Source organism: Conger conger, chromosome 2 (assembly GCF_963514075.1).
Source record: "Conger conger chromosome 2, fConCon1.1, whole genome shotgun sequence".
Taxonomy (NCBI): domain Eukaryota; kingdom Metazoa; phylum Chordata; class Actinopteri; order Anguilliformes; family Congridae; genus Conger; species Conger conger.
In genome coordinates, this window is record NC_083761.1 from 9214490 (window position 1) to 9241506 (window position 27017).

A 27017-nucleotide genomic window follows, 5' to 3' on the forward strand; every position below is an offset into this window, starting at 1 on the left:
CATGTACATTTAATTTCACATTTTTACCTACCTTGACAAGAATGAAATGTGCAGTGTGCAGGTTAACTCAAAGATGAGTAATGCAATCTCAATAGACACAGCATGGTGCGTAATCACATTAGCTATGTAAAAATGCATGTTTAATCACCATCTGGAACATGTGGTAAAGTGCAATCGTGAGATCGAGTTTTTTCCCTGTGCTCCTTCCAGTATTTTTATTTTTATTTTTTATCTCAATTGATATTGAACGAATTAAATTACGCGGAATGAGTACTCTACCCTCCAACCGCCACCAAGAGTGCATATTACAGCGCACCTTACAGAAAACCTCATTGTTCGAGGTTTTAGAAAGGAATATTCCTCTTTTAAATGCCCGAACATGTAAATTGCTTGTTGCTTAATATTTTGACAACTAATGTTCTGTAGCGGATAGTGTCCAGCAGACGGCAATGCTGAGCCCAAAAGATTACGTCATCAAGAAAGTAATAACTCTAAAGCCGTTACCCAGGGAAACAGCGCTGGACTGTGGGGGAAACGGAGCATGGCAACCAGACGACCGTGTGATATAGGACTTAGCGTCACTGTTTTTACAGATAGATCCAAAATACCGTGCACCGTAAGCAAATCATTGCCCCCGCATATTCGTCGAATCTGATCCTTCGGGGCAACATGTAAATTTGAGCATTGACACTCACCCTGCAAAGGGATGTTTACTTGGAAAATGAATAAATAATGTATGCAATATTGATTGTGTTTGTAATATTGATTGTGTGTGTGTGCTTGTGTTTGTGTCCTTCCCATATAAATACAATTAAATGCTGTTGGCATCCATCTTTCAAAATTTTTGCCTTGTTTAAGCACTCCCAAGTCCACCAAATTTCCTTGCGCACCAGCCATAATTTGCATTATGAACTTTGTTCTTCTTTCAAATCCACATGTTTCCCCCTTGTACATTATTCCAGATATCTTCCTATACTAGAGTGCACCCTGGTATTCAGGGATTCTGTGGCAAATACTCACCCCATGCATATATTCTCTGGGCTGGTACACGCACCTGCGCCACCTGGACAGATGAACGGTCGTCTCCGCTCTCTGACCTTTGACCTTTGTCGATTTGTATGCTTCTGCAACCGACCCATGGGGCAAAAATAGCGCAGATAATTTGCTCTACATATCTGGAAGCAGGGACTGGAAGAGCATCCTCACCATCGTTCCCCAGCCACATTTCATTCAGCTCCTGCCTTCTCCATGGTCACTGCAGGGACAGCACCTAAACTTCTACCTGCCCCCATCCTGTCACTGAGTTCCCCTCCATGTGACGGGGCCTGCTGTTGTAGAATTTTCCGGGCCTGTACTGTACACCCACATAAACACTCTGCATGCCAGTGCTGCTCACAGATGTTATTTACAGCTATTTAGCTGACACCTTTATCCAAAGTGACTTACAGTTGATTAGGTTAAGCAGGGGACAATCCCCCCAGAAGCAATATGGGTATTAAGGGCCTTGCTCAAGGGCCCAACAGCTGCACTGATCTTATTGTGGCTAAACTGGGGCTTGAACCACCAACCCCCCAGGTCCCACACAAGCAACTTATCCACTAGGCTACATTCTGACCCAGTGTGCTATTAGGGTTGCTGGCTGTCCCGTATTTGATGGGGACATCAGCCGTAAATGGTCAACCCCCATCCACGCACCCCACAGTCTCTCTGGTTTACTGGTTTTAAGTTCATTAGCAGGCCCCTGGCAGCAGCAATCTGGTTCTGAGTCAGCATGCATCACTGGGGTATGTCCTGCCTTTGGCAAACGGAACATTGGCCAACTTTATGCATCATCCTACTTCTGCATTGGATTTTACCCCCTAAAACCACCGACACATGGATGACTGGGTCCCAGCTGTATTACTGGATTCCACACGAATGACTGGATCCCAGCTGGATTACTGGATCCCACATGAATGACTGGATCCCACCTGAATGACTGGGTCCCAGCTGTATTACTGGATCCCACATGAATGACTGGATCCCAGTTTGATTACTGGATCCCTTATCCAGCAGCAGTGGACTGGTGGTACGTACCCTTACATGGGGTGAATCCCATTTCAAAACTCCCAAATGACTTTTATCATAAACGCAGGACCAAACTCATTGCAGTAACAGGCCACAGATCTCATAATATCAGGCAGCCTCTTTTAAATCTCTTCCCCATAGCTGGCATGATAGAACACTCCTGGCTGCCAAGGAACCACAGTATCAATGAAATAATCAATCACTCAATAAATAATCAATCAAGTGATCAATCTTTATCGTGTAGAAGGCCATTTAGTACTGTACTTCATAATAGAAATGCTCCAGAGGAATATAAATAAAAAACTGAAATAAAAACATTTCAGCCAACATTTAAAAAACCCCAGAAAAACGATTCCCTGCCTTTAAAAGGCAGTCAATCAGAACTCGTGGAAAGTGGAAATGATGCCATAAGCACTGGCAATTCAGACACCAAACACAAACATATTCATGGGTCTAAAACAATATGTCTAAAGTATACGGTTCTGTAGGAGCTGAGGAGGTAACCAGCCGGTCTCATCTGTGGTGACTGGAAAAACATTCTTCCACCCTTCACTTCACTAAACTAGCTAGCATGCTAATGGGCCACTTTATGCTTGCTAGCCTGCTAGCAGGCCACTCTATGCTTGCTAGCCCGCTAGCAGGCCACTGTACGGTTGCTAGCCCGCTAGCAGGCCACTGTACGGTTGCTAGTCTGCAAGCAGGCCACTGTATGCTTGCTAGTCTGCAAGCAGGCCACTGTATGCTTGCTAGCTGGAAACATTTATAAGAAGGTGGGTACTGTGCTAATTTATCCTCTCCGCTTAATGCTTCAAACATTTCATGGATCATGAAGCAAGCGTCTTGACAATGCCACTTACACAACTGTAACGTTGCCTGTGTCTAGCTGTGCTTGCTCACCATGTGAAATGCAAGTTCTGCCAAATTACGAAAAAGAAAACATTTCTGTTCATTCAAGGTAAGAAAATATAGCAATGGTTGCCATGTGGTTAGCGTGATGGCTAGGAGAAGCCAAGTATCACATAGCATCAGAGTGGAGCTTATTCTTATCTCTGTCACATGATGTTACATATCTAATTATCTAAGTAAAAGGACTATCAGTCAATCTCGGGCCAGTTACCCACAATCCTTTTCTGTTAATGCAGGTGGACAATGGGTGCCATTGTAAAGTCTTTGGCATGACTGCACTGGTGGCTAGCAAGCTAATGAACAACCACAGGACATGTCCATGGCAATATGAGCTCTATATCCTGTAGTAGAAAAGAGTTTCCATTAGCAACGTAATTAATTCTCATGATAAACTTCATTGTAGCCATGAAATAAATCACATTCAAATAGTACATGAAGCAAGCATGCTTGCTAGGCTAAAATCGAATTATCTAGCTTCTTCATTAAAACATTACCTGAGACAAAGCGCTGGTAAGTAATTGCAATAGTATTAAAGCAGTGCTGAAATGTAGCTTGCATTTTTGACTGATAAAGAATGCATGCTAATCCCAAATGTCAACTCGCTCTATCAGATGTGGTTCCATATCTGAGAGTAGATAATAACCCGGGGGAACATTACACTGGAAAAGGACAGGGAAAAAATGTCATAGAATGGCTTTCTAACATTACTGAAACTGAGTGCTAACATTCGCCTTCAATTATGCGTGCCTGGAAAAAACTAAGAAAACAAATAATACAGTCCATGATTTCAAGTAATACTAACGATCACGTGTGTCTTTGTTTGAAAAATAAGCTTTGCAGAAATGTAAACTAGCCAAACGATATGATTCCATGTATAAACTCACATATATTCATAGAAAAAAAACATCTTTAAAAGTTGTCCTTTAAGCCATAGAAGCAAAATTTATGTACGAACTATTCTGGGAATTCATGGTTTCAATCAGTCATGACACGTGGTTTCTCGGCGTGTCATAGTATCATTAATTGGGATTTTTCTCCATCTAGTGGCCATTAAAGGAACAGCACAAGTTTGGCAGGCAGTGATGTCGGTTACTGCGATGAATGTTTTCCGGATGTAGAATTCTGATATTAAGCAGTACGTTTGTGGTTATTTAGATGATGGAAACCCAAATTTGGCAAATAAATAAATAAATAAAAAATGTATAATAAAATCAGCCAGCTGTCATGTTGTTATTAATCCATATGGACGACTGAACTTTTAACATAACCACACCTCAGATTTTTCCATTTTCATTGGCATTGAATGCATCATTTCTTGTTACATTTATAAGCTGAACACTTTTGTTAATCTTGGCAGGAAGATTCATGGCACAGTTTGACCTTCAGTACAGCCATATACTCTATGCTTTTGTGCCACTCAGCAACCAGCAGACCAGTTCTTTCAGTATTAAGAGCAGAAGCTCCCACATTGGTAATAGACTGAGTGCATTACAGACAGCTTACTGTATATATTTCATTTAAACTGTCAATGTAGAACAGTTACACTCTAATGTTTCACGGATGCATGGTGTGTGTGTGTGTGTGTGTGCATGTGTGTGTGCACACATGTCTTTGTGTGTGCGTTCAAGCATTTGTGTGTGCATCTGTGCGTGTATTCGTGTGTGTGTGTGACCTTGCTTTGTGTTTCCTTTTCTATGTCATTGAGACCAGTGCTAATATTGTGATAATCTGATAGATGAGAGCCTCCGGGGTCTGCAGAGAGATGACTATAAAGGCAGCTGTAGGTCATATTACACAGTACACCCATAATGTATATATTCATATATAGATTCATACGCAGTGATTTCATCAAGTCTAATAAATACTCATTCATATTATGACATTATAAATGTGTAACCCTTGTGCAACTTTTCTTTGGTCATACATTACTGGTAATTAAATCACAAGAAATACACTCTTTAAGATTCGTCATTAAGTTTACCAGGTGCAATAATTGACTGTGTGATTTTCATGTAAGTATTTTAACACAAATTTGTCACATTTAGAAGAAGAGTAGAACATTAGTTGTGATAAAACCAAGAAATCAAGCTATTTCCACAGTGAGTGGGTGTGCGGTGTGTGTGTGCATGTGTGTGTGGTGTCTGTGTGTGCGTGCGTGTGTGTGTGTGTCCCTACATTCCACCATAACACTTCATGACCTCTCATCCATGCACCGTGCGCACTCTTCCATTAAATGGAGAACACCCACCCCCCCCCCTGAACCCCCCTGAACCCACCCCCCAAAAAGGGTATGACTTTGCAGCCGCACAGCAACATGTTCAGCATACAATACTTTATTTTTAGAGTTAAAAAGTACTTTGAACTCCAAAATAGCGCACATGGGTTCTCCTGGACTCTATGACCTCTGTTAAGAGTTTGTTTAATTTTGTATGTGTACGTTCAGTCTGATGCGAGGAGCGAGACTTCAGCAGCCTTAATGCACATACGGCTGAAGAGGCACGGTGTTCTTCCCCATAGTTATTCAGTGGAGCTCTGAAGGACAGCCACGGCCCCCGTCTGTTGGGTAAACATTAACTCCACCACAGAAAGCCAAAGGCACCCACTCGGATCCCGCATGCTCTACTGTCGCGCCTGTGTGGGGATCGCTGCGCTTCTGCTGAGTTCTGGGTGTGTGCGCTAACTATCAAACGCCCAAACACAGAGGGGCTGAACACCGTCGCACAGTCACACGTACAGAGCACGGATAAAAGTGCTCTCACTCCACCAGAAATGACATACAGTTCCATAGATTCAATTCCCAGACAAACACAAAGATTCTGTTGACCAAAAAACTGAATTTGTATTTTATTAATGTGGATTGAGGTTTACTCTGCTGAAAAAAATCCAGCTCAAGCTATGTTTTGAAAACTTGTAGCTGGTGATTCTGGCTCAAGCCCAGGTGGAGCCACGATAAGATCTGCACAGCTGTTGGGCCCTTGAGCAAGGCCCTTAACCTTAACATTGCACCACATTGTCTTTGTCTAATCAAGCAAGTCGCTTTGGATAAAAAGCGGCAGCCAAACAACATGTAATGTAATGTAAAAAAACAAATGAAAGAAAGAGGTGAAGACAGAGAGGTGGAGGTAGAGAAGAAAGAGCTGACGGTGCGTGAAAGTGATTTTTTCTCCGGGTAGAGGAAACTGGGTTTGTGTTTGCACTAATATCCCAGCTAACAGCCTTCCTCCAGGGCCCTGACATCAGCGCAGCTGCAGGTAGGCCGGCGTTTCGCACGCCGCCCTCACTGAGTCTCCCCAGCCTGCAGGCAGTCGGAGCGGGAGAGCCGAGGGGTTGGTCAGCTGTTAGGAGAACTGCTACACAGTGAACAATGATCCAGCCATTAGCCGACTGCTGTAGCATCGATTTTACTAACACTGCTGTGACAGCAAGCGCAGAAAGGGAGGGAAACCTCTGCTCAGTTTTCAAACTCCTCTGGTCATTGGTTGTTTTTTAGTCCCAGCAATCATTAGGTTCTGAGGTGATTAACACTGCCCGTCCTGGACTGTGGGGCAATCCAATGTGGAAATCTGATATATGGCCATATACTGTATGTCCCTGTATAAAAAGAATACAGAATATATGAGACATATATCAGATTTGTGTATGGGATCTCATACAGAACCCTTGCATTGTGGGCTGGGGCATGGAGTGCACGGTTCTGTACACTGAAGAACCACACATCCTTATGGCTCTAGAAACGTGCTATAAACCCACACTTTCACCATTGAGAGATAGAGAGGTAGAGAGAGTTGAATAAACAATATTAACCCAAGAATGAATGAAATTGAATACTTTGCAATCAGATGATCCGGCCAGCGATAAAGCAGCCAGAATCAAAAGATGCCACAGGTCTCTCCACAATGAGTGTAATTCATTAAATCATGACATACACGGACAGTGAGTCTGCAGAACCCGGCTCAGTGAGTTTCCGCCACGCACACCGACTGCAGCTCACTGGGAGCAGGAGACAGGGCAGGTACGCATGATCGACTGACCCGCTCCCCCATTACACGGGAATCTAATTTCCACCGATTTCAGCGTGGAGCCTGCGATGCGGCACACCCACACACACACACACACACACACGCACGCTCCCGCCTTTACAGAAACAGGACAGAGATAACGATCACGTCTGGCTTTGTTTGAGGAAATAAATCACAGACGCGAGTTTGCGTGTTCAGGATGGCTTAATCGCGGGGCCCCTCTGTTTAGCCCATTACAGACAAACAGACCCAGCGCATTCTGTGCACGCATTATAATCACATTACTGTACGTCCTGTAATGTTATTCTTTGGTATACACTGAGAAATAAAGGTACGAAAACTGCCCAAAAAGGTACAAAAGCTTGTCGCTGGGGTGGTAATCATACCCCTTGCCATTGGATTAAATATATATTTGTAAATTCTTTTGTTTGTAAAAGGTACTGATTTCTACCCAAGAGAACAATATTGTACCTTTCAGTACAATTTGGGAAATTTGTTCCTTAAAGAACAAAAATGTAGTTCTAAATGAAGCTTTAGGAGAGCAGATTCCATAAATTCCCTGCACTAGTACCTATAGATAGCCACGAGTCATTCCTGCACAGCAGGCCTGAGCCTATATGACAAGCTGACATATGTACACATTCTTCTGCTTGCATATAGCAGCAGCAGCTGCTGCATAGTCACACCCCCATTCTGCATGTGTGATGATGTCATCTGGGGCTGTGTGTGTGTAGCCTATATCCTTATAACCTGAGTTGCTCCAGCTCATAGCACATACTCAGCTGTGCTGACGGCTTGTAGGATGCGTCTGTCGCTCTGTGTAAGTGTCTCCGAACACAACACGTTCTTACCGAGACACGTTATGCACTCGGTTCCCTGCCCCAGTCTCGCAGACGCATTTCGCTTCTTGCATTTCGGTTTACAGTGAAGGCTGGGCGGGCTTATCAGGGGGAAGTAGCAGACAGGAAGTGGGGCAGAGGAAACATAATAGGCTCTGAACTCTGCACACTTCCTCTACCCTTGTGCTGTGAGAGGGACACGCCTCTGCTTGTGAATGGTACAGTAGAGAGGTGCAATGGCATCGCCCTAAAATGAAATACGCTTTTTGCCAGTGAATCATGATTACATTTAAATGTATCTCTTAAGGAGCAGAGGCTTTATTCATGGGAGGCTCTGTTTATGTAGGGCTGAGGGCAGAATTTCCCTATTAGAATGAGCATGTGTGTGTGTGTGTGTGTGTGTCTGTGTGTGTGTGTGTGTGTGTATGTGTTTATGTATGTAGCTACAGCATGCATGGATATTCATACATGGGTAGGACAGTGGCCCAAAATTTCAGCCTGTGGACTGACAATACTCAAGTCTCACAGTCTCAGGGACCCCCCACACGTTGTAGAGTCAACAGCATCGTGCATTTTATTATGAATGACTGATTGCTGGGGACCGGCAGCCCTGTTGCTAGGGACTGGCCCTGGACCACAGACCAGAGTTTGGGAAGCAAGGCTCTAGGACACAGGTGTCAAACTCCAGTCTTGGAGGGTCGCTCTGTCTGCTGGTTTTCGGGTTGTTATCGGCACCCGTGGTTCACTGGAGCCATTGATTGCCAAAAGAATCAACACACCTTGCTCTCAAGGCCATAATTGACAGCCGACTGAAAGGAAACCACAAAAACCCGCAGACACTGCAGCCCCCTGGGGATTCAGTTTGACACCCCTGCTCTATGACATGACAAGGGAGGTGTATCCCAGGGACGTTTTATAGGTGACCCGGTGTAGGCGTGTCGCTGATGTCAACACAAAGGCACGTGGTAATGCCGTACACATGACCAGCGCGCTTGTCCCCGCTGCAGTAAATGTGGAACAGGATTTAGAGTCTGAGCTGTTGGAGGTTGTTTTTCTCCGTGTTGACTCAGGTGACAGGCCCCTACGAGCCTGTTTCCATTCAAAATACCCCACTGGCTCCTCAGCTGGATCACCAGCGTCGTGTAGCCTGCATCTGACTGACTCTTAGGACCGGGACGTCTGCACGAATGCACAGCGGATACCTGGGGACAGCCCAAGGTCACCTAAAGAATACAAGCTGGCTAACTTTCCACATCTCCCAGGCCGACCCGCTGCAAGAACAGCCATAGACGGTTAATTCTGCACATAAACAGGCAGAACAGTGGAGTAAGAGATATGTGTTTACCAGTGTAGTCTCATAAGGTCTTACCATGAGTTGTGTACTCATTAAATACTAATTTTACTCATTCTAACTCAGTCACTGTACTGTGCTGTAACGCCAATGTGATCCAGGTGATGTTAGCTAGCTAGCATCACAGGTGTGCCGTCACGAATATACGGTCATTCACCAAAACAACACGCCAAACAACAACAATCCGTCTCACGCCACATCTCCAGTCCCACGCCAAATAACCACCCTCCTCCTCATCTGTTCCCCGTCCCGTGGACACCGACCAGGCTGGAAACGGTCATACTACGGTCAGCCCAAAATGTCTTGTGTTGTGTCGACCGTGTGTCCACCGCCCCCCCCCTCGTGTCGTGAGATTTATTGTTATTTTTACACCGCACTGTAGTCAATCTCTCTCCAAGGACTCCTTTTACTGCGCCATGCAACACCACTCCCCTGACTCAAGTTTATGTATTGCGCTCAACCTTTCATTAACACATTGTGTCTGCACGACATTTAGACACGAACGGTACGGAAATGTCTATTCATAATGCCAACAGTGAGGATGTGGCTTTAACCCCTTTCAGGAGTCATGACCGTAATGTTCATATACATATAATGTAAATTCCACCCCAGCAGGGGATTTGTACCTAATTAGAGCTAACCAATTATATATGGAAATATGGGAACAACATGTGTTTTTATATATGTACTTATAGATGTAATAAATACACCAAACTATTTTTACATCATATATTTACAGGTATTTCAAATATATTGTATACAGATTAATTTTCTTTGTCCTGTGTTGTTCAGTGTCTGATTCTCTCTCTGTCTCTCACTCAAATTAATTGGTATGAAATAGATTGGTAGTGTAAATGTTTCAAAAGCATACACACAGAAACAGGAACAGGAATAGTGATACATTACAAAATGAATACAAATAAAATTGTGGAAATGACATCATTCAGTCAATTGCAGTGTGCTTTAGCTGGAGTTTAAACTGTAGAAACAGCTCAATCTTAGTCCACAGCTATGGATATCTGCTCCAGTTGAAATGCAAATATGTGGTCTAAACCTGCGGTTTAAACTCAAGTTAAGCATATTGCAATTGACCCAAGGAGTTTCTATATAATAATAATTATTATAATAATAATAATTATTATTATTATTATTATTATTATTATTATCTCTCTTTGTTATGATTACAGAGTTCATCTCATGGCTCACTCACCTTACAGTAGGGCCAGTTTGTCAAAGGTCACCCCGGCTAGGTCAGATTGAAGATTGAACCATCACCACCCCAGGTGTCAGCAACTGCAGAACTCAGCAGACTGCCTGTTTGAACACCTTTCTAATAAATGACCGGCATGTCAACAATATCAGCAACCGACTGTACTGTACACCAGCTAATGCAGGGAGACCTGAAATAGTCTCTGTACAATAAAGTGAGCAACAGCAACAACAACAACAACAACAACAACAACAACAAAGCAGGCCGAGTATTAGACCACCTTCGTGGGAGTTTATTTATTTTCCCGAGAAACAACAGGAGATAGCATCTCAGCGGCACTGTCCCGTGTCAGCAGTCCCCCAGCGAGGGGGGGCGCAGATACAGGACCTTCAGGCACAGCACATGCAGTAACACTTTAAATTCCGAACTACAGCCCAAACCAACCAACCCACAAATAACATTTTAAGAGGTATGTCCGGGCTCTCCGTGCCCTCTGGTTTACAGCAAAGTACTTGCAAGCTGAAACGTCACGTTGCTTACTGGCTCAAATAATTGTACATTACTGCACTTAAACGGCAAATAAACGTTTTTTTAAAGACGGAAATTCAAAATATAGATTCGAAATATATAGCCACGCTGCGAGGAACCAAATGCAAATTACATTAGTCGCACGAAGGTCACAAGCCTTGATTAATAGCCTACAACAAGGAAGTTTTTTCGTTAGGCTGAAAATTATTTCCACGGGAAACGCCACAACGACGAATAAATACAAATGAATTTGTCTGTTTAATTGATTTATAAAGCACTTCACAGTAAACCGTTACAGTTAAAAAAAATAATCTAATGTGAATAGCTGCAATCTGGAGGTCAATATGCCAGTAAACGCAAGACACTGCGCTTGCGCGTACGCGTGAGCTCGTATGTGAGGTCTCTCCATTGATAGGCGCATTTCAGATGGCCATTGGTCAGCGCCCCGTAGAACTGCCAGGAAAGAGGGCCGGGCAAACTTAAAGAACCTTCATAGAGAAAGTCAAGACTGACGGATCGCCAAGTGAAGGGATCTGGGGTAGGAGTGTGAGCAGAGCGAAAAGAGCACCCCTCAACCGTCCCGTTTCCATCTCGAAATACTTGACTAGGTGAAATGTTTATACGCGGATGCAAATAAGCTGTCAAACTCGCATGTTATTTGCCTCGATGTTTTGCGTTGCTGATATTGCCTTTTTTTATTTGTAAGATCTGTAGAAAGCGTGAGATATTCCTCGAGAGGAAGCCTCTCCGCTGTCCGACCCATGCTATAGCTACGTGATAAATAGCGGACCAGACAAAGAACATGGCGAGAGACGGGATCACCATCGGGATCAAAAACATCAACAAATCCTCCGATGACTATCATTATTGAAACACGAAAAGAGCACGAAAGAGTCGATGCCGAAGAGTCGCTGAACAAGAAGTCAATGACTCCGTTGCAACTCGGAGTAGCGGAAAGTTGATCCGAGCGCAGTACAGCAGGGGTCATATAGTTTACCCTTCACTTTTCATTCTTCACGGTCAAGGCAACTTGGTGAGTAAGTCCAGAAAAAAACACGTACATGTGACGATAGATAACCGTCACATTGTTTCCGCTAGACATTCGTTTTTATTGCTTAACATATTACTGAAATGCCTTCAAGAGCATAGTTTATGGAAATGTTTATCACGATGACAACACAAAACACGTTCCCGTAACGAAAGTTGTTTGTACACATGTGTGTATTTATAGACGCACGCAATGTAGCAGTTGACTCGTCAATTATAAGAAGAAAAATAAACGAGGCAGTAGAAACATTTACTCCGATGCGTTGTGGGGTATGACAGGAAACCAATGCAATGGTGCTTTACAGATGTTCCTCGGTTGCAAGCAACATGCAACGCAATATCAACCGCTTACCTACCTTCTGTGTAACTAATATAGCCTACCGTAATCAACATATAAGTACAGAGAAATATTTGTATAAATACGATCCATAATCATGTAGGTTACACGTTGCATAGGCTATATAGGCCTATTTCTTTTTATAAATATAGATTTTCATTTTAGAAATATAAGAAAAATACATACGAGTGGACAGGTGTTTCGAGAACAACTTTTCTCAGGTCTTTTATTTCCACGTGGGTTTGGGATAACATATCAATATATGAGTACGTGTGGTGATTGTTTAGCTGAAACTGCGAAGGTACGTTTTCGTTAGGCCCAATTGCAGATGCTGTCCCAAAGGACTGAAATATTCTATCGCTCAGCGTGAAGGCACAGAAAGGATAAAATGCTTTTCCTAAGTTTTATAAAGTCTTGCCTACCTTAGGAGGGATGTTGGGTTATTTTGGGCTATTGTTGGGCTACTTTGAGCGAGCAGTGACATTCTTATCCATCTTAATCCACTCCTGCCCCTTATCTGCATTTTGGGTTGTATCAGGACCATCTCTCGTACAGTACATTGTAGGTACATGCAATATGCAAAGGCCTCCAATACAAAACCTATTCAGCAGATTTAAGTATATAAGCTCTGTTCTTCTGTACCTGCATTACTAGGAAATACATACAGCACATCATAAACACATATACACACATGCACACACAATCACATAAGCCTGCACGCACACACACACACACACACACACACACGCAGGCACATGGACACACACACGCACACAGAAGCACATAAGCCTGCACACGCACACACAATCTCAAACCAAATTGGCACATTAAATAAAAAAAATGTCTAACATTGTTTTAAAATATAATATTTGATAAAGTTTTGTGAAAAATGCGCTGGGAGGTTTCTCTGGAAGGCAAAGCGGTGACGCCCGGGTTGACCTGAGCTAGTTAGCGGCGTTAATCAGTGCTGGGGTCCCACCGCTGGCTGGCTGGTCCTGGTCCTGGGGCGCTGTTTCAGAGCGTGCCTGGAATATGGCCGTGGAGCGGGCAGGGGAGTGACCTCTCACAAGGTCACGGGTTCGAGCCTCATCTGATCAGCTGCTGCCGGGGGGGGGGGGGTTTAGTTAAAATACAAAAAACAAAAACTGGAATGGAAGCGTTTCCTCTCAGGGCAGGGGGAGGAGCGATCTGTCCCATCTGATAAAGAATGGAAACACATGTGACCGAGCGGTTGAGCTTTTACTAAATGAACTGCGCCGGGAAGGGGATGGACGGTTGTGAAGGTTACGCGCGACTCCGTAAAAACCCGCGCTGAGGGCACAGGCCTCAGTTTAGACCTCCCTAACGCACGCTGTAGTGTGGAGCACTACTAAAAACACCACATTTCTTTTTTTTTTTTTCATGAGTGAAGAATTAGGCCTACCTTACTTTACAGTAAAGTAAGTACACGCCATCTTGTACAAGAAACTACAAAAAAGCCCACACAACATCAATTTCATTTTCTGTTTTTAATAACTGGACCTTCCATTAAACACTTCAGATTGCCCTGAGATTGAGCGAATATTTAAGCCAACCTTACTTTAAAGTAAAGCGAGTACAAGCCATCTTGTATAAATCATCTTGTTAATATCAAATGTTTGTGGTCTCCTGATAAAGGGTAAAACTACGTCATTGAGAGGATCTTTCCATGCCAGAATCTGCCTCACGTTTATGCCGAGTTGTGTGTTCCAGCGCAGTGTCTGTGAACTAACAGTATATGACACGTTAATACATTTATTTGCCATTTATGCGTTTAATCATGTATCATGTAAAAGATTTGAATACCAAGGAAAATTGAGATTCCAAACGTGGATTGCGTTTGCACACAGCAATGCCGTTATTTAGATTAGTCCGTTCTGAATAAAACCCACAGGGCTTTTGAGTGGTTTTGAGTGTCGCGGAGTTTCACTCCTGATGGAAAAGTACTCTGAGCTGTTGAATGGTCAGGGAGATCATAGTACTCAGTGTGTTCTGGCCATGTCCCCCCCCCCCCCCCCCCCCAAAGAGGCTCAGTGCAGCAACAGCTCTCAAGAAAAATGTGGCTCAAGTTTGATTTCAGAAAGAATGCTTTGATGATTGAAGCCCTTGATCTGTGCGAGATCCAGTGTGCCAGGCTGAGAGGGGAAAGTGTTTTTTTCCACTCAATACCGTCTGAAGAGCTCACAGAATAACAGACTACAGCCCGCTCTCTCGTGCCCCGAATGCCGCGGATTCGAACGCGTCGTTCGCGGCCTGTCGACACCGTGTCCGTACCCCTCTTTTTGGGAAGCGCGAATGCGTTTCGGGTGACTCCTGTCTCCTCCCCCCCCCGCCCCCGGAGAAATCCCATGTGTTTGTTTAGCGGTGCTGTGACCTTGGCGTGACCTTGGCGTGATGTGTGTTAGGTAACCGAGGCGACAGCAGCTCCGTTGCGATGACACCGTGCCTGAATGGAGCAGGATGGAGCAGAATAAAATACTGTCTGATGAGGAAATCACTCCCCTTGTTTCCCCTTTCACGTTAAAGCCAGCTTTATACGAATACCAATGTAGTTCATTTATGGTACTTGTATGATATTTCATTCTGTAATTTCAAGCTGAATTAAGTGGGCGGGGGGAGGGTGGGGGGGCTTTACTAAAAAACATCCTAAAGTTGACTTTGCAATTGAAGCATTACATTGAAGCATAAAGGGAGAGGGTGCACTTCACAGCAGAAAGCATGTGCTCTCCCTGAGGGGAAGTTTGTCTTGCTGCGTTCTCAAAATAGAGAACTGTGCTGTAGCAAGGAGTATCTCCGTCAGCTCTCTGCAGCTTCTCCAGACAATTTTCTCTTTATGTGAGAAGTGCGTCCCCCCACAGAGACTGAAAGAAGGCTAAAAGTGAACGATGTGTCATTCTCCAGACACTTTGAATAGGCTCTGCCAAAAATAGCTCATCAAAGCGGCGGTATTCTACGAGGGCCGCAGTGTTCGCCCTTTACCGGGACTCCAATGCGAAATCAGCGCGAAAGTCAGACCGAATTTGGGATTGGTGGGTCGTAGAGGCGCGAGCTTCCCCCCGCCCCCCCCCCCCCCCCCCCCACCTTACTGTGCTATAGGGTTGCCAAGCGCTAAGAATCCTTGGAATGCCGGGTTGCAGTGTTCCGATAAAGTTTGCTTTGTTCCCACATGACCTGACCACCGCGGCTGAAAAAGAAGAAGAAGAAAAAACAGGACCCTGGGAATTTGAATAGAGCCCCAGCCGGGGATTTATGAAATATAGTGGCAGGCCGACGGCCGGGGCCTGGGGAGCTGGTTATTATTAGATCATTACATGAGGGGGGATTACACGCGGGGTAACAGAACACCACAGACCGTTGCGGGGGGGGGGCTGTATTGGGGTGGAGGGGGGTGTTGACGAGCAGATCTGAGAATGAACCAGCCTGTGGCGCGCTGTGGTATGAAGCCCTGCCTGTGTCATGTACAGGGTGGCTGTGAGCCACCGGAGAAGCAGATTCCATCGCTGAGCTGCTGTGGTGATGACCTTTAACCCTTTGAACCCTTCTAATCACATTTGCCACCTCGCACCGTGAAAGGGTTTAATTCACGTCAGCGAGTCGATGCAGACTCTGCGCTGATGCTTAGTAATGTGTAGTAACAGCACGTTGGTCAACCATGGTTGTTTTAAATGTGCTTTATAAATAAAGTTTATTATTATTATTATTATTATTATAGTAATACTGCACCGATGGCTGATGGCTGCCGTCTGCTACTGGGCCCGTTCGGCCCCAGAACTCTGCAGTGTAGCATGACCTCCCGTCCTCCGGGTGGTGCTGTGGTTCCTCTCCGCAGACACATCCTTGGCGGTAGCAGGTGATTGCACACGCAGGGTGCGGTCACGTGACCTCGAGCAGCCAATCGGGGACGCGAGCTGTCACGGCGGGGCCTGGCCTGTGGTCCCACGGCGACTCGCGAAAGGGAGGAGAGGTCACGGGCGTCCCGGAGAGGAGGTTCGCCAAAGCGCCTCCCTGAGGGAGAACGCTGCCCGTCACCCCAAATGCACCGGGTGTGCGCAGAGGACGCGGGGAGGGAGAGATACAAGGGTGTCGGGTCTTATTATAGCTCCGTAAATACATTAAGGGCCAAGAATACACACGGGCCGATTTGGAGTCAGGGGAGCGAGAGGGGTGATTTGGGTCCCTGGGGGCCACTGTGGCTGGCGCTGACAGTGACACAATGTGGATGCATGGCGAGCTCTCGTACGTTATATAACCGCCACGGTCAGTGTTTTCCCGGCAGGTGACCGAAGTCAGCCGTGCTTTAGCGGGAGGGGGCTGGGTTAGGTGGGGATGATGGGGGGGGGGGGGGGGTGTTACGGATTACACCCCTGGTGTAAAATCCAGCTATGACCAGCTTGAAATTACCAGCGACCAGCTGTTTCAAAAGCTACCTTGAGCTGTTTTGTTCAGCCGGGGCCTCTATAGGAAAGTGCACAGCTGCGGCTTTTCGGGTAAACGGGGGCGATGGCTGGTGGGAGTGCAGACCGCGCCACTCGAGAGGAGCGGGTGTTCTGATCTCCCGACCGCTCCCGGTTCCCGGAGAACTGGTTCGCTAGCAAAGTCTGTTAATCAGATTAGCGGTCAGTGGGAGTGCGCTGGCAAAACAGTCACTGTGTGCACTTTACACCCGCCAGTGTTTCCACTGCAAACATGACATTTTCACTCCAAGCTTAACGCTAAACAACCCAGGGACGCTGATCACAGACTGCAACCCTAATGCTACTCGGCTAATATTAACAGTCCGTTCACACAAACACACAAACCAGCAATACAGTCCTATAGACTGCAACCCTAATGCTACTCGGCTAATATGAACAATCCATTCGCGCAAATGCACAAACCAGTAATCCCATCGCACAAACTGCAACCTTAATGCTACTTACTGGCACTCATTATACCAATATCAGTGACATAGCCAATATGAATAAACCACCAAAACTAACATTACATAAACTGGAGCATTCACTGCCACTTATTCCATTAATATCAGTGATACAGCCAATTAACAAACAATTCACACAGACACACAAACCAGTAGCACCATCAAACTGGCAGTCAGTATTACAAACACCACTGATTTGTTGTGCAGTTCAGTGCGTTCCCTCATTGTGACAGATCTAGTGACCTAAAGCCAAGGAACATTACTGCAGCAGAGTGGGGTTGCTTGGATACCTGGCGGTTAGCCGGAAATTGTTTTGGATTCAAATACTTTTCTACGCTTTACTGAGCTTGTCTGGTGTACTGGAACCTATGAAATACTATCAAAGTGCAAACCCCACCTTCTGGCGCTCTTGGTTGGCTTCTGGGACAGTTGCTTCGGGCCGACGTGGACAGCTGGCAGTAGGGGCAACTGTAAACATCCTTGACTGGAAGCTGGTGCAGAAGAGGGGGCTTTCAGTCGGATGTTTGCAGCCGCCAACTGCTGTTCCCTTCGCAGGATCCTGAGGGGCCCCTCAGCCCCGCAGCCTGAACACCGACCGCCCCGCCCCGGATCTCTCTGCGCCCATCAATATTTGATGAAAGTGATTAAACGATTAAGAGTTTCCATCATATTAGAATGATTTATGCCTAGGCATAACTGGGAGGTTTGACTGAGGTCGGGAGGTCTCGACTGTGGTAAGGGTTGTTCCTTGTGTTACGACCTTCGGCAGTAGATTTCATTAGGTGTGAGAGACTTTATTCTATTATTTTTTAATTGGCTTCATTCCTGTGTTAAATTGGTTTCAGCAAAGCTGGGGCGTAGGGTTGTACATTCATCAGAAGTAAATTTTAAACGCTAACACTTTGCAATGAATTGGCATTAACTAATGCAGTTGTTAACCAACTAACCACCGCACAGTTAATCTGTACAGCTTTGTTTATGTATTTGTACATCATTAATTCATTCTAACAACAACATTAGTTAATGCCTATTCATATTGGAATGAAAATAATTATATAATGATAAATGTATGTATATTCATGTAAATAATACATTAGCTAGTCGTTAACAAATAGATTATCCAATGAAAAGTTTGATATGTCATGCTTAACTAATGTATTTGTAATTCAATTATTACATTAGTTAAGGCAAATTAATTGATCCTTATTGTAAACTGTGACCTTTTAAACTAACTGAATTCATCATCACTGTTAGGAGCCTGTCAGTTTTAAACAAGCTGCATTTACTGTGTCTGTCAATTGCAAATAGTCTGCGATTGGTTCTGCTTTTTAATCTTAAAAGACAGGGATATACACATCACAAAGGAATTAAAGCAATCAGCAGGGTCAAATAAGAGATTGTGAACTGGAAGCTTGTCATCTGGAAGCTAACAAGTTGGCCCAGCTACACAGCCGGTCCCCTTTAGCCCGCGCAGCTAAAAACAGCCCGCCAGCTGCAAAGGCTAGCCGCCGTCGCAGGCTAAGTGATGAAAAGCAGGGGAGGAGACAGCGTTTCAGATAAGGAACACAGAGCCGAACAGATGGTGCAGAGACCACCCGAGATACACTGGCTCTCCTCCGCACACACACTTTTTGAATGTATACTTTTCTGTGTACGTTTGCCTATACAGCCTTCTCCCCGCGTCACACTGCGACGCTGAATATATTCACAGAAGTGACTTTTTATAAAAAAAATCAAGCCTTAGCCTGACATGAAAAATCGTCCAACAGATACAGCCCCCAGCGCGTCCCTGACTGGGACCAGAGCTTTATTTAACGGTGAGGGGGATTGTCACGGTGTTCAATTTAAAGGTGTCGCGCTGTGTGGAATTGCCGTCACTCGGGGTTGGGTGGGGGCAGTAGAATGTTCCAGTGGTCTCTGGGTGCCAGCTGGGGCAGGTTGCTGGGTGGGACAGGGTCTGGGGGGCGGGGGGGGGCGGGGGTGTTGAGGCCTGTGTGTAAACGTCAGCCCCGGGGTATGTGGCCTGGCATTTCTCTGAGATTAACCCACCGCTCCGCCCCGGCCTAAGACACATTCCTTCCCAGGGTCTGCGGAGTTAACTGAGGCGGATTAGCGCAGGGCTGGAGCCGGGTCCCGGGTCCCTCTCCGCGGCCGGCTCTTTCTCGCGCGGGATCCGGCCCGATCGATAGCCAATCGACCCGCTGCATTGTGGGTCGATCCGCAGGAGCGACCTTCGGAGGAACGCTGACGCGCCGCACGCGACCTTCAGCCGTCCGGGGAAGGTCGCTCTGCGAGCGGACGCCGTTTCAGCGCGTAGGCGGTCACAGCGTCGTTGATGAAGGACCTCCCTCCATCAAAGCTGGTGGCCTGAGGTCAAAGCAACACCACAAACAGCCTGACCTCAGAAAATGAATTGCTGGGGGATGTAACTTGCTGAGAGGTGAATAAACACAGGGCAGTTCCCGGTGCTTTGTCGCAGAGGCCGGGCGTCTAATTACTTCCTCACGGCGATGGCTGCCCCTGTCAATCACTGTGGGGACACTCCCCCTTTTCGGCACTCTGGACCGATCTCTCAGACGTCACCGTCTCTGGGTGCTCACCTGGCGAATGTTAAAGACGGTCCGTGTGTGACACCAGGGCAGGAACACTAACGTATCTACGCCCCGTAGGGCCACAGGGCAGGATTCACATCGCCCAGGCAACAGCAGAATGTGACAGTCATGGGGCAGCTGTCATTAACGGCAAAGGTGCTTGACTGGGACCCGGAAGGTTGGTGGTTCAAGCCCCAGTGTAGCCACAGCTGTTGGGCCTTTGAACAAGGCCCTTGACCCCACATTCTTCAATTGACCCCTGCTTAGTCTAATCAGCTGCAAGTCCCTTTTGGATAAAAGCATCAGCTAAATAACTGTAATCTTCTTTAATTCTGTAATTTTGTAACGTTCGTAAGGTAATTCCACACCTTAAAGGCGTCTGTTACAGCTCCTGGCACAGCAGTGAACTGGTCTCAGCGGGAGCTGAAAGGGTTAATGGGTCTGCCTGGCTATCGGTCGGCGGGTTGGCGGGTGGGGGAGTCGTGTGGCTCCGACCGATCGCGTGTGGGGGTCTGTGCGCGACGCGGAGACAGCCAGTCTGACGCCCAGCCCCGCCTCCCTCGCGTGTCAAGGTGAAGTGGGCAGTGACGAACGGGAGGGGCGCCATGGAAACGCGCGGTCAGCACCCCACAGGAGACTCCCATGAGCCTCAGCAAAACACTCAACCCCCGCACCTCTTAGCTTCTCCTTCCAGTAATGAGGACTAATGCAGTAATGCCATAATCAGTAATATAATAATCATTAGTAATATCCTAACCATTAGTAATATCCTAATCATTGGCATTCCTAATCATTAGTTATACAGTTATACATCATTATTAATATCCTAATCATTACAAGTAATCATTAGTAATATCCTAATCATTAGGAAAACAGTAATCGTTAGTAATATCCGAAGTAATATCCACCAGTAATAAAGTAACACAGTATCATCATTAATCATTATAAATACTGATTAGTGAGTAAAGGTAAGATTGTGTGTATGTGTGTATGTGTGTGTATGTGTGTATATGCGTGTGTGTGTGTGTGTTTGTGTAGGTCTGCATCACATGGCCTTCAGATACTGCACACACTCCCTCTAACAGGGTTTGGAGAAGTGTGTATGCCTGGCACTAGACTGTGGTGCAAAAGCAGACCCTATGGGTTTACAATCAGTTGCACAATAGTGGCCATAGCCAGAATAATAATAGGTACCAATAATAGGTCGGAGGAGCGCCCCCCAGTGGAGGAAATGCGTGTGAGGAATGTGCTCTGCTCCGGTCAGGGGGGGGGTGTCCCAGGCTGGCAGAGAGGAGAGGCCGTAACCTCCGCCCCCTCCCTGTCCTCCGATGACGTTGCTCTGTGGGAGCGAGTGCCTCCCATGGCCTGTTAGCAGCTGCTGCCCCATCCCAGTGTTTATTTACCCAGACGGACAAACAGTCTGGGCCCTGCTGACGTCTCTTCTCCAGCCTCCTCCTCTCAGGGTCCTTGGGTGAGGGAGGCTCTGTCCTCCCAGCCCCCCGTCGAGGGTCCCGGGCTGGGGGAGCTCAGAGGCTGTTTTAAGGGTGTGCCTGATAGCCGCTACGGCTAACATCCTCACCCCATCTCTCTCTCTCCCCCACAGCATGTTGTGAGAGAGCGAGCTAAGGAAGGTCTGTTCGAGATTCAAGGGGGCGACGTGGCTCAGGCAGTAAGAGCAGTCGTCTGGCAGTCGGAGGGTTGCCGGTTCGATCCCCCACCCGGGCTGTGTCGAAGTGTCCCTGAGCAAGACACCTAATCCCTAAATGCTCCTGACGAGCTGGTCGGCGCCTTGCATGGCAGCCAATCGCCGTTGGTGTGTGAGTGTGTGTATGAATGGGTGAATGAGAAGCATTAATTGTACAGCGCTTTGGATAAAGGCACTATATAAAAGCCAACCATTTACCATTTACCATCCTCCAGCTCCTCCCGTGTGTGTAACCCTCCTGAGACAGATGGCCACTCCACCCAGGCCCCTCCTCTTCCTGCCTGCCCAGCTCCTATTGGCCGGTACAGGAGATACACCCCGCTCTGTGATTCCCCTTCCCCCTGCACTGGGCTGGGGCTGCTTCTGCTAGCCTGGCGCTAAGGACAGCGCTCACTGCACGCTTTCATAACTCCGATCAATAACGAACCGGATCGATCCTACATCCCAGCAGCGCTCGTACAGTAATGTATGGCCCTAGGTCGAAGTATGGACACGCCATTTTGTAGCTGCTCATCTCATTCCGTGCTGTGGGCTGGAGGAAAGGGAATTCCTATAGTATCACAAGGCAGCTTCCGGCGATAACGAGGACAGATAAACCAGCTCCTACACTTCCTCAGCGTGACCTTTGACCCCAGAGCCCCCGAGCTCCAGGAAGTGTAAACATCCTACACTCTCAGCTGTGGCAGTCAGGAGGCTGGGAGCGGGGTGTTTGCGCTCTCTGGCCCGGGAGACCGCCAGCCGCGAGAGGAAACGGGCGGGGCCCGGGTCACGTGACCCGTGAGGTCATACCCCACTCACCCTTCCCTCGGTTCTCACACCCGGCACAGGAAACGCACGCCCTCCCTTCGAAAACATCACAACGTACCGCGTTTCCTTTTCTTATATAGTGTCAGTAATTCATAATGTGCGATAGTCATTTTCTGTCACGCAATAGGAGAGCTGTCATCTGCCTCTTGTATACCCTACTGAAAAAAAGCCTGCTCAAGCTAGGTTTTGAAACAGTTGGTTGCTGCTTGACCAGTTGGACCAGCTCTATACTCAACATTGTTCGACCAGCTCAAGTTATGTTTTGGTAAACGGCTGGTAGCTGGTATTTCAAGCTGGTCATAGCTGGGTTTTACACCAGGGTGGAGCACTATCTGCATTGTCCGTCTTTGTGTTGGGAATGAAAAAGAAGCACACACTCGTGGGCTCTGTAAATGGCTTTGGTTGAGGCAGAATTGCACTGTTCCCGACACATTTTTCATCCTTTTAAATGGCCGCTGGTCCCGGGATGTTGTGCAAGCAGCTATAAAATGTGAGGGTTCAGACAGCCAGCGCTGTTAGACTCAGCGCCTCCTGCTCGAGTTCGTATTTATTGGTTTGAGGAAGTGCTCCAGTACTTGGAAGGGTGTGAGGGAGTTTGGGAAGGCCTCTGCACTCTGTACACACTAACTGTTGAGTGCTCCTCCTCTCCACTTCATTTCCTGTGTTGTGATAATGTGTTTTCTTTGGCTGTGCCGTCGTGTGTTCTGTTTCGCTCTGCTTCCAGTACACTGCGGTTGCTACGCCACTTGTAGTAAAGATTTTAGCAGGTGTCTTTGCAAGGGGTTGAGGTAGTGTCGTTTGACCAAGTTTGCAGCGTTCAAAAATGTAAAAAAAACTACCAAAAAACACACAAACCGATTTTTCCTGGAAGGTTTGACTGTTATTGAAGTCCAGAACCTTTGCTACAACATTGTCCGTGAACATGAGAAGAATGCACGACTTCATGTTTCCTCTGAAAGGCGTAGCTGATTGTGCACAGACCCAGGGGACCCCAGCCCACGTCAGCTCCATCGCAGTTCGTATTCCAGCTTCTGGTCCGTAGCATGTATCGCTAAACTGGCTAGGTATGCTAACATCGCCCTTGAGTATTATTAATAACTTTTTTAAAGTATTGTGTTATTAGTTTTAATGTTAAAATCTTGGAGTCTCAGTTTGAGAAAATCTCCCCGGAGGTATAAGTCGAGCATACGTCAGAGCCAAAGACAGTGAGTGAGTGAGTGAGTTTAGAACTATAAAGGCCAGCCCACACCAAGAACTATAACTATAACGGTGACAATAAACACACACTTTTAAAAATGGTTCAAACTCAAGTGATGATGATATCTTTGGGATCACTTTCAGAGCAACTTTTTCCAGCCAATCAAAATCCGTCCGAAATTACAGAGCATCTCGTTCAGAATGTCAGTAGACCGAGCCGAGAGGCTATTTACAGAGCTTTATCGCTCATCAGTGTGGATGCTCACATCGTTGTTGTTATAGTTTTAGATCTTGGTGTGGACGGGCCTTAAACGCTGATACAGGGAAATGGAAGTACAAGACTGCTTCTGCTTTTTCAAAGCAAGCAACAAATGTGTGTTAAAATCCGTTTTAACCATATAGGATTAAATTAGTTTGGAAATGTGGCTTGTATGACGATGTACATTTATGTTCATGACCGTGCCTTCACCATTACTGGAGAAGATGGATTTCCTGGAGCCAAATAAAATGTCAACCTGTGGCAAACCTGTCTGAAATATGGTCAGGGCGGCTTTTGTGTAAAATGGCTGCTTCACCTCTTTCTGCAGCTGAAGAGGAAGAGAAAGATGAGGCTGGGGGGTACACCAGACCCCCCCCCCCCCCAAGGCCTGTCCCACTGTGAGCTCTAGACCTATAGAGGTATATTTTAAGCACCAGTTCTCAACACTTTGACATTTAGTTTTAAATGACGACTGCACTGCAGAGTGGTTAAAAACAGGCCACTTCCTGTGTGAAGGGAAGTTCATTGTGCCGGCACAGACTCCAGCGTTACTGTACACTGGACCCCCCCTGTAATCGACCCATTACCCAGACAGAGCAGCCCGAGACCAGCCTGTTACCCAGAGAGAGCAGCTCCAGACCAGCCCGTTACCCAGAGAGAGCAGCTCCAGACCAGCCCGTTACCCAGAGAGAGCAGCTCCAGACCAGCCCGTTACCCAGAGAGAGCAGCCCCAGACCAGCCCGTTACCCAGAGAGAGCAGCTCCAGACCAGCCCGTTACCCAGAGAGAGCAGCTCCAGACCAGCCCGTTACCCAGAGAGAGCAGCTCCAGACCAGCCCGTTACCCAGAGAGAGCAGCTCCAGACCAGCCCGTTACCCAGAGAGAGCAGCTCCAGACCAGCCCGTTACCCAGAGAGAGCAGCTCCAGACCAGCCCGTTACCCAGAGAGAGCAGCTCCAGACCAGCCCGTTACCCAGAGAGAGCAGCTCCAGACCAGCCCGTTACCCAGAGAGCTGCTCCGCGCTCCAGCCGTCCAGGCTCCAGACCAGCCCGTCTGGGGAGAGATCGCGACAGACTGACGGAGCCGCTAGCAGGAAGTACCCGTTTATACTCCCGCTGAGCGAGCGAGGATCACCCTTCCGATGGTTGTTTGGTTTCCTCCTGGGGAGGGGCTGCAGCTCAAACGCCCGACTGCAGCACACAGGCCTGAGTCTCTCTGATGCCGGGCCCCAGGTCTTTGGAGCGATGCTAAAATATCTCCCCCATGGCCAACGGTGTCCTGCACAATGCTAACTCTAATGCTAACAGACAGAGCCGTGCATGTTCTGCTAAACTAGCGTCATGGTAACAGTCCACATTAGACTGAAGTGCTGACGCTCTAATTTTACTGAAACGCATGTTCTTCAGAAACACCAGGGGAAGCAGAAACATTTATCAGACGCATACCCAACCATAGCAGCCAAAGTATATCACAATTTGCATCATATCTATGCAAGCTGATTATTGTTGTTCTTACATAAGTGTATATCATTCTTTCACGTTGTGTTGTATAACAACGGTTTCATAGATGTAATCCTTTATCAGATTAATCTACAAGGCCCAAGTCCTTATCTTTGTTGTATTCTTAGCACTTGAAACTGTACTTCCCTCTTGGGTCTTTCAGCGTACTTGTCCCTGGTTATGGGTTATGCACTTTGCACTTGTACAGCGCTCTGGATGAGAGCATCTGCCAAAAGCCCATAATGTAATGTAATGTAAAATCTATTTAACGTAACGAGCCGTAGTTAAAAAGCTACTCTGCAAAGTTTGTCAAGGAAAGATTGCGTGGTGGAAAAATGCCAGCCTATCTGAATGCTAATAAGGTGCGATTAGCACCAGGAAGGTTCTGAGTGCGTCCGTGCCTCTTTCCTCTCCTGCAGAGCTGTTTCTAGGCAGCAGCGGCTGTTTGGCTTGGGCTGCAGGTGTGGTGGAAAGTGTGTGTTGTTGGGGTGAGCGGGAGTGTGGGAGGGGGGAGGGATGTGTTTGGCTCCCTGGGGGCCAGGTCACACAGAAACCCCCCCCCCCCACGTCACTGTTTCTCAGGAGCGTCTCCAGGCAGTCCTGTGGTGGGGGGAGAGGAGGAGGAGGAGGAGGAGGAGTCGACCGCAGCAGAGGGCATCCATGCACACATAGAGGTCAGTACTCCTAGTCTTAGAGTAGTGGTGGGTTCACTACAACAGGGAGGTGGCAGGAAGATGGCTGATATAGAAACCAGTGAGATAATGAGGTAAGAGAAGGATGAAACTCATCAAGACCTTGCCACCCTCCCCAACAAACACACACGCATGCACGCACGCACGCACGCACCCACGCACTCACACGCACACACACACACACAAACAGACACGCACACACACACACAAACAGACACACGCACACACAAACAGACACGTGCACACACGCACACACAGACATGCACGCATGCACACACAAACAGACACACGCATGTACACACAGACATGCACGCATGCACACACACGCACACAGGGTCACCTCTGTGAGAATGGAAGTTCATAAGCAGGTAAGTCAAAGACTGAATTGGTGACCAGGGTTTGTAGGGGGAGACTGTCGTCACATATTCTGTAGTAATAAGGCCTGGAAAAATGTCACAAAATGTGATAATTGTGAGATGTTTACAAATCTCTTAACCTATTATATGAGGGAGGGGTTCAGTCTCATTTTTTGGCCAGCTCATTTTTTTACATGAAAATAATTTGCAATAAACAATATAAGTTAGTACTTACTGTATACACATGACAATGGCTTACACACAAAGTATAAAGAATATATGTAAATATAATTACTATTTAATAACAATTTATGGGTTTTCATCTTTTCAGCTTGATTGTGTGTTTAAAAGTTTTTTTTGTAAAGCAGTGTATCAAAAATAAAACGGTTTGACATAATCTGTGACTGCTGTCATTTTTTAACCTCCTTTCACATGAAATCTTTTGTGAATCATTTCCCAGTGCAGCATGTACTGTATTGGACTTCAGCATTAGAACCGGTCCGTTAGAAACATTAGAAACTCACAGGTGAAAGAACAACGAGAGGTAAGGTAAGGTGACCAGAATGTTCCGGAACCTTATCACACCACACTTTTCTTGATGTGACCTTGACTGGTAGCTGTATCACATGGACGCGAATTCTCACTGTTTCCCCTCTGCCATTTACTTTCATT

The 27017-nt window shown here is 46.6% G+C and overlaps 1 long non-coding RNA gene across 1 annotated transcript; it reads left to right on the forward strand.

Annotated features, from left to right (window-relative positions):
- The first annotated feature begins 11414 nt into the window (after positions 1 to 11414).
- On the forward strand, positions 11415 to 26649 carry LOC133122460 (uncharacterized). Its single transcript, XR_009708101.1, has 3 exons — positions 11415 to 11528; positions 11627 to 11953; positions 23303 to 26649. It is a non-coding gene; the product is annotated as an uncharacterized LOC133122460 (long non-coding RNA).
- Positions 26650 to 27017: the final 368 nt, after the last annotated feature.